At 36.0% G+C, this 9,038-nt stretch overlaps 1 pseudogene across 1 annotated transcript; it reads right to left on the bottom strand.

Moving 5' to 3' along the window:
* Positions 1-66: 66 nt before the first annotated feature.
* Positions 67-7,378, bottom strand: LOC115989244 (annotated as a pseudogene). Its single transcript, XR_004091851.1, has 4 exons — positions 6,851-7,378; positions 2,169-4,066; positions 1,081-1,231; positions 67-974 (listed from the first exon to the last, which is right to left on the bottom strand). The product of XR_004091851.1 is annotated as an RNA-dependent RNA polymerase 2-like (transcript).
* Between the last annotated feature and the right edge of the window lie 1,660 nt (positions 7,379-9,038).

The following is a 9,038-nucleotide window of genomic DNA, read 5'->3' as shown; positions in this document are numbered from 1 at the left end:
AACTAAAAACTTGATGAATGACTTAGTCAATTTCCTAACATTTATGATTTTTCTCTAGTCCCATCACTTCTTATATCTTAGAAAAGTGCTTTTTTAACTAGTTAGAACTTAGTAAAAAGTGAACCAAACGAAATTCTTGTCAATGATAAACTGAAAATAATAAACTTAAATTCTTCCTGAACACAAATTGGCTACTTGTGACTTGTTTTTATGCGAACTTTTCCGGTATTCAATTTTTTAATGTTAACAAATAGTCACCTTCAATCCATGGAAAGCTCAAGCAATTAAAGTCTTCCCGGTAATAAGTAGGGTGATAAGTAACATGATACCATGCTGAGGCCATCTGCTGATGTTCATGCGGTTTGCAACTCATTTCAAACCATTCTTTGGTTTCATTTTGCAGCCTCTTCATTGAGAGCAAAATCCGATCCCTAAAATCACCATATCTCCTGTTATCACGAAGCAAATATGCAGCACGTTTCCGCAGATTACCTGTTAGCATTTCATCCTCAGTCTCAGCTTCATAATATTTCATTAAGCTAGTCATTTTCTCTATATATTGGTCTTTGTGTTTTTCTGCAATTTCAAGGAAGGCCTCAAAACCATCCACTTCAAGATCATTATCGTAAGTTTCTTTAGAAAACTTCTCCAACTGGACCAAGTTTGGCCTTTCTTGCACGGTTGATTCAACAGTGGCACGGTAGAGCTTGCCCAATACATTGTTGGAGGTATACATGGGTTTGTCTACCCTCTCCATGAAATCTGGAAACTCCTTTGGTTTCCAAACCCTGGGCATTTCAGCTGGTGCACCAGTCTTTGCAAAGTCGACGGCCATTGAGTGAAGGTTTGCCAACTCTAGACATTTTTTACTTAGGGCATTATCTGGCTCACGGTCAGCATGAACCAAATGTGCAGTTGAGATGGCACCCAAAGTATCATTGATCATGTAATCAACAAAAAAACTTTTGGATTTCCTGCAAGTTCACCCAGACTAATGAGAAGAGCAAATAATAAATAACAAAAATATACTGGAACTTCTATTTCAACTCTATAGGGTAAAACTAAGTTTAGAAAATATACCTCTAATGTCACATCATGATCCATTATACGAGGTCTTCTCCCTGTGTAGTCCATTGGGGCCTCAGTTTGATGGGGGATGAGATCTTTATCCCAGCTAATGAAGTACAGGTCTCCATCAAGATCACCACCAGAGCATTCATTTGGATGTGGTCTGTGGACACAAATTCTTGATAAAATTATTATCTGTATAAGAACTAACCATTCCTTCATGCCCTGTTATGTGTTGTTATAATAATACATGGCTCAAGACATTGTTGTAGGAAATGACTGCCCAGTGCAGGTAAGTGACTAAAAAGAATGAGAGGTTAAATGCAGGCAGGTGTTTAGACAGAATGAAATGAAAATTTTCTTTTCCTGGTAATGGAAAGTGGGTTTCATAAGTAGTTGCAAATCAAGATGCTAAGTAAAACTGCTCCTGTGAGAGGCAAGAGATTGTCACAATCACTAATGAAATGAAAATTTCCTTTTCCTGGCAAGGGAAAGTGGGTTTCAAGAGTAGTTGCTAACCAGGATACTAGGTAAAATTGCCCCTGTGAGAAAGGCATTAGATTGTCGCAATCACTAATGACATCAAATGTAAATGCATTGCCTAGGAAAACATGAAGGATGTAGTAAAAATGGTAGTAAACTCCGCTCAACCCAGCAAAGCCTTCCAACAAATAACTTTCTTTAATAAAAATAATAAACAAAGAAGAACTCCACGAGGAAAGGAATACAGAGTTCCCAATAAAACCAAGTGAATATTAACATATCCATAATATGAAATTAACTAACTTCACTACACAGGGACATGCCCAAGTTTAAACTCTACAGTTCATATGCCAGAACTATATGTCACCCTGATCCTTGTGATATATAACAATCTGAGGACCTAAATACTTTAGGAAGGTAAACTGAAATGGTCAAAGTAGGAAGATGAGTTTTTCATGATCTTGTCAAATCGTTGTGGTAAAATAAAGGTTGAGCAACGCAATGGTTCTAATAATTGCACTTCACTAACATACCATATCTGGTGCAGCCATGTAATTGCCGACTCTAATCCAAAAATGTAAATTAAAAAACAATTAATCTAGAGATGTGATGTATACCGTTGTCCATTCTGAGGGAAGATAAGGCAATCCACCAGACCCTTCTCCTCTAATTCCACTTCATAGATAGCCTCAAGAACTCTGATGTCTCCTGGGTGAAGACAAGGGTTTTTGGTCACAACAACCTTCCCTACTATTATACATGTTGTCTCATCCACCTTCCGGAAGAAACTCTGATCCCCAGATTGCAGTTCTGCTTTTGACATGGTAATGCGGACATATACTTGGCCATAATTTAAAATACCGGTTTCGTCCAAGCAACCAACCAGGATCCAACCCTTTGGGACAAATATTTGACATCTACTTTTCAAATCAGACAAGAGGTTATCATAATGTGCTTGAAGCATCATTGAGAGATAAGGTTCCTGATTTGGCTCATAACCTTGAAGCAGCATTTTTACCAGAATGTTTCTAGAATCTGATCCATTCAATATCTCAAAGACCTTTAAAGATGCATCTCTATTGGTCAACATTTTTCCCAGCAGACACAGTTGTTCCTTTTGCATTGCCTCAAATACTTCGTCCTTTACTCCCAAGGTAGACAACAGGGTGATGATCTCTCGATTCAAATAGCAAGGCATGGAATCACTCCATTTAGTGACATTAAGCATCCTGTTTTGTGATTCAAATTTTTCCATACTTTTATGCAGAGATAGCTTCCGGTAGGAATTACGGTCAACAGCAACAAACCTTTATATCCACCATATAGAATTTGAAACGCTGAAGGGGTTCGATTTAATCCACACTTCTGAGCAACTACCCAACCAAAAGACTCAGAAATTTTTCCAATGCCATCTGAGAAGCAGTAGTCAATATCATCAGAGATCACTTTGATATCAGGAATAATCTCTACATCTTGCCCATGGACCTCAAGAGTTTGCTTAGAGGAACTGAACAACTGACCCATCCTTGCTGCACATTTAGATACACTGCGAATCTTGTTGAAACACCCCATCCATTCTCTGATATCTTCTGCTCTTACTTTGTCATTAGAAGCAAACATCCAAACAGAATTTGACCGCAGTTGACTAGCCGAAAAATCTAAAAACTGAAATCTTTTAGCTCCAATCACAATCCCATCTCGAAGAACAGACAATATGTGATGATATATTCCAGTTCTAAAAGGTTTGGCAAAAACACCTCGCTGGATACTTGCGGAAATGGTATTTGCAGGAAGCTTACTCCAATCCTCCTTAACAAAAGTAACTCTCATAAAGTCTGAAGTATATGATGCAAAATGCTTCACCACATAATTAGAAGTTTCAAGCTCAGGACCCAAGCAATAAATCTTTGACGGGGTGATTAGGGCCCTATGACAATTCATTACATTTTGATCTTTTAACCTATTGAAGGAAGAGGGGGGAACACTCTTACGGTTCCTTTCTAGGACATGTAATTGAGTCTTTACAAATGAGTCAGGCTCATAACAAGTGGAACTTAGCTTGTGCATCTTCTGAAGAACCATAAGAGCAGTTTCAACATCTTTCTTGCTAAGTATCTCAATCAGATCAGTACCTGCACCAAGGCTAATTTCCTGGGTATGGACAAGGGAATTGATTTTGGAAAAGGATCTCATATGCTAAGTTAGAGGCAGGATTGCATTTCACAAGTGGAACTGTCTCAGATGTTGAAGAGAATTCCTCTCCATCCTCTAAGATTAGATCATTCACATCTTCTCTATAACGGGGGAAACTTGTAAAAATATCTGAAGCCAGTAATCCTTCAATTTGCCAACAAAATGAAGTTGACTGTCCAATTGACTTGATAGTAGAAAAGTCTATTGTTCGAACCCAACGAAAGTCAAAATCTTCCTGGCAGAAATTGTACCGATCAGCACTAAATTTTGAATCTATATCAGGTCCAGAAATTTTCTGATAGATCTTCGGTCCATACTTGAGCTGAGAGAGAAGATCAGTACACTTTGAGTCAAAGCATTCTAAAGCCAGAAACCAATCAACAAGAGAAAGTAATGCCAGAAAAGAGATAAAGTTATTGAAAAACGATAATTTCATACAAGAGTTGTATGCTACAAACGCCCAATCTCCCACTTATTCCCTCTTTAACAACCCCAAGCAAATGATATTACAAAGTTGAGTACAACATACTTCGTTATACAGCTGCCATTGTTCATGCCTCATATCAGATACTTTACCAACTTAAAGGCCTAAGAGGGAATTTAATCATTATTAAGAGCATTATGACTTTAATAATTCATATGTGATGCTATCTGCAATAGAGTCAAAACATATTCTATTTATAAAAAGCTCTAAATATTCATTAATAAAAACCTATCCTTGAATCCTAATCAACAAGATAAATTTAGTTAAACTCACTATCGTCTCCACCTCTATGGAACTATAAAGTTAACCTAATAGAGAATCTTGACAATAGGTTGTCAGTTACAGCATTCAGGTAATTTACTGATGCATTCATTATTTAGTAGAATAATAAAGGAAAAAAAAAAATCCAGAATTTCCTATCACAAAGGAAAGAAATAACTTCAATTATAACTTCACTTTCAAATAAATATAAATTACAATTTATTAATAAAATTAATTAAAGTCATCTCAAATTAATAAATCTAATTCAACTCTTTGAGGTTGGCTAAACACGTCATTTATTGCCATTCCCCTTTATATGGGGCTGCATCATTAGCTAGTTAATATGCAATCATGTCTTCTCTTGCAACCTTGTTTCATAAATCTTTTGAAACAAAGGTGGCAGGGAATTACCAGAAGGAATAGGCTGCATTATTATGCAAAAGTCTACATTTTGCTTAGCACTAAAATGTGACACAAGATTAGCAACTGCAATCATCTATATTGGGCTCACATTCAACCGAATCAACCCAATAATCCTTTATTCCATAACATAAATCAACTCTCAATCTCTATTGATCATACATTCTCAATCTAACAAGGTTAGACAATACATCTTTCAGAAAACTCAATAAAAGGATAATAATGGAAATTGAAATGAAGGTGTACTTATAGCACCTCTTTCTGATTCACCTACAATGTCCCAAATTAAAAAATTCTTCTCGCCTACATTGCACACCAAGATAGCAGCAAACACAATCAGACAAAGTCAGAACATCAACAAAACCCAAAACAAAAGAAATATCTCAGCATACATATCAGAGACTACCACTCAACAGATTTGAGACAAACCACAATACTTTTATTGAATGCAAGGAGAACATTGACAGATAAATTGGCCCAATTTTTTTTTTTTTGATAAGTAATTGAAAAGGAAAAATGGAAATGTTCCCCATGTAAACAGGAAGTGTAGTAGGGAGGCTACAAACATCATTGAAAGTTACATACAACTAGAAAAAGAGCGACCACTTAAAGCAGCCATCCAATCATACAAGGAATGTACATACAATGATTTTATCTCCAACAACGAACTTTCAACCCTTTCGAATGTAAGTTGACTGTGTTTTCTCCAGACAGTCCACATAATGAATAATGAAACTGCCACCCCCCCCCCCCCCCTCCCCTCTACAATTCAGCACTATAATGCCTACCAGAACCCGTTTCCAATAAGCTAGCAAACCATAACCCCATAGATTATAAGCAAAATCACAATGAAGGAGCAGTTGATCTAAGGACTCCCCACTTCTCTTACACATGCAACACTACTCTACAACGCAAATATATCTATTTGATATGTACACTGCAGATATTTCTCTTCTGAAGATTATTATCCATACTGAGAATCTTCCCTCTAATAGTTGTCCATGTGAAAGAAAGCTACTCTTATGGGGCCCTTCTCCTCCAAATGCTTTTCCATGGAAAGAAGTGGGGAAATCTGTTATAAAGGACCTTAAAATAGTATTTTACCTCAAAAACACCGCTCTTAGTAGGAAATCAACAGTCATTCTTCTCCATCCCTTTTAACTTTGGAGGAATAAAGAAGGCCCGGGAACAAGCATAACATCTCCAGCCCTCAATCCGGGACAAATCTAGTAAAACATGACATCCCAACACATTATGCAATTATTCAATCTCATATAGTTCTCCATTGATGCTTCTTTGTCACAAGCAAAAATAGTTCAGAAAAGCTTCCCTTATTGATCTAATGAACTCCTGGTAGCATTTATCAACCAAAAAAAAAAAAAATCCAAGTATCATTCCAGTGTTATTAGCTCCTATAGACGTTTCAGGAGCCACAATGCTCCATCTCTGCCCAAGAAAATAGAATGAAGATGGAATCTTCCTCTTTTGTAAATTGTCAGGTTGAAAACAGGCCCCCATCCTCCATCAAAATCTCAAATCCTTTCAATTCAACTTTAAACAGGCTTTTAACCACCCGTGTTTGAGAAAAATTAGCAACTTTGTGAGATTACCGCCTCTCCACCCAATTTTTCCATTTGACAACGAGGGTGATCCGGTAGAGGTGCTAGTAACAATAACATAATTCTATCAAAAATATATATACTATATATCAGAAACCATTAACCACCTATCTAGTATCTAGCTCAGTAACTAATCAAGAGAATGATAAAAGGCGTACATTGTTCCCTACTCCCTCATTCTTATTCCTATAAACAATCCAAGAGAGATCAAACAAAGGAACAATTAAAACTTGTTTCTTCTCCTATTAAAGCTGCAACACATTCATCATAAAATAACAAAGCCATAAAAATAAATAAATAAAATACAAAGTAAAAATCAAACCTTTAAGACCAAGGCATCGGCATCCCCATCAGCAAGACTACACCGAACAGTCTCCAAAACATCATGAAACATAATCTCGAGTCTATAACACTCCGAACCTTGCCACACCCAGAACTCGACCCTTTGTCTCTCGGGCATAACCCAGACCCTAACACCCTCCCAAGACTCCAACACACTCATGCAACACTCTCGAACGAAAAAACCCGCGTGCAAAACACAGTTATCGAGTCGGTGCTTGGGTTCCACGGGGCGTACGACGATGTCGTCGTAGGTTGTCTCGGAGAGTCGGAGAGTGTGGGATTCGAAACTAAGAGGCACGGCCATGGCCTTGAGCTTGGCTTCGAGTGTGGTGAACTGGATTCGACCGAAGCTTCGGGGCTTCCATTGCTTGCGCTCGGTGAAGATTTCGAGGGCGAAGATTGAGTCATTGCCGAGTTGGGATTCGAGGAAGTGACGGAGGTCGAGGACTGTGATTGTTTGTGGAAGGTTTGACACCGCGACTGTGGATTTCTCCGATGCCACACTCATTGCTTAGTAGTTACTTTGGGAATGAGAGAGTCGAAGCACTGTGAGGTCAAAGAGAGAGTGATATGCATCAAGAGCAACTGAAGAGGCATAGGCAAAATCATGGGATCGTGCTGGATTGTTTCTCCGAGAGGTAAGGAAGTCAGTTCAGTTTGGAGTGTTGGGAGTCTTTTTCCACTTCTGTTTTTAAGTACTAGTGGGTCAGTTATTACTTATTAAGTACTAGTGGGTCAGTTATTACTTATTAGTTTTTTTCTTTTCTTTTATCTATATTATTATTTAAGGGACTTCCTGTTTAGATTTCTCATTTTTTATGTTTAAAATACTCTCATCATACCCACTTACAAATTTTTAACTACCAAAGATAAACATATAAATTAAAACTATTATACTTTTAGGACCCACAAACTCACGCTTTGCAATTTTTATCTCACTTTCTATCTCTCGTTCTTCTTCTGATTGAAGAAATTTAGTTTAGCTTTACATCATTCTTTCTTTTTCTTTAGATTAAAGACATTTACTATCAAAGGCTCCAATAAATTTTCAGGTTCTATTTTTTCAAGTTCTTCTTTGTTTTCTTTTCTTTTGTTTATTTCTTTGTTTTCTTTTCTTTTGTTTATGATTGACTTTCTTTGAGTTTTACTTTTTTTTTTTCTTTTTTATGGGTATCATATTAACTCTTTTTTTTTCCCTTTTTTTTTAAATGTAATTTTGAAATGAATGGTTCCTTCACATACTCTACCACTGTACTTTTTAATAAATTGTAATTTTATGTTGTAGGTATTATACAAAAGAAGCATTCAAAAGTACCCAACTTTGAAAACAAGGAAAAAGAAAATAAAAAGCAACCATATATTCTGGTACGTTCTGGGTTACTTTCATTTTTTGGCTCATGGTTTTTGGGTTTCTTGCTACAACTGAACAATGTCAATTTTCGTTTTCTTTAATTTCCTTCCTCACTTATTTCTTCTTCTTTTTTTTCCCTTCCTTCTTCGTATTTTTTTCTTTTTAAGAAAGTGTTTTTTTTTATCATCATTGTATATATTTTTGGCGTTAAATTTTTTTAGTTTTTTTTTACCATCATTGTATATGTTTTTGACATTAAATTTTTTTTATTTAGGTAGGTAGCAACCTTGAGTTCTACTTTTTTTTCTTTTTTTATTTATTTTTTTTTTATGTATCATGTTAACTCCCTTTCTTTTTTTCTTTTTCTTTTTTTTTTAGATCTCCATTAGTTATTTTGACACATCAACTCCTTTTTTTTCTTTCTTTTTTTTAGATCTCCATTAGTTATTTGTTTAAATAGTTGATGATGTGGTGATAAGATTTTAAAGAGTCTATGATAGAGTTAAATTCTAAAGAATCTTTATCGTTATTCTGAACAATTTTAATAGGATTTTCAGGAAAAATAATCTCATCAAAATTTAAATCAAACACAAACTCTAACAAACTTATGCTATTATCTTTGATAACATGTAAGAGGATTGTGTTTTTTATTTTCAATTTCATTTAGGAGGAGAAGAGAGAGTAAGTATGGATGATATAGAAATTAGTGATTTCTTTGGGAAAGGATAAAGCAATAGAAACCGGTTAAACACTTAAAACTTTTTGAGGTGGTTACTGCTTAGTGGTTAGACATGGAGAGCATTTTGGAGATGTCCGG

Source organism: Quercus lobata, chromosome 5, assembly GCF_001633185.2.
Source record: "Quercus lobata isolate SW786 chromosome 5, ValleyOak3.0 Primary Assembly, whole genome shotgun sequence".
Lineage (NCBI taxonomy): Eukaryota > Viridiplantae > Streptophyta > Magnoliopsida > Fagales > Fagaceae > Quercus > Quercus lobata.
This window is presented reverse-complemented; position numbering and strand designations above follow the sequence as displayed.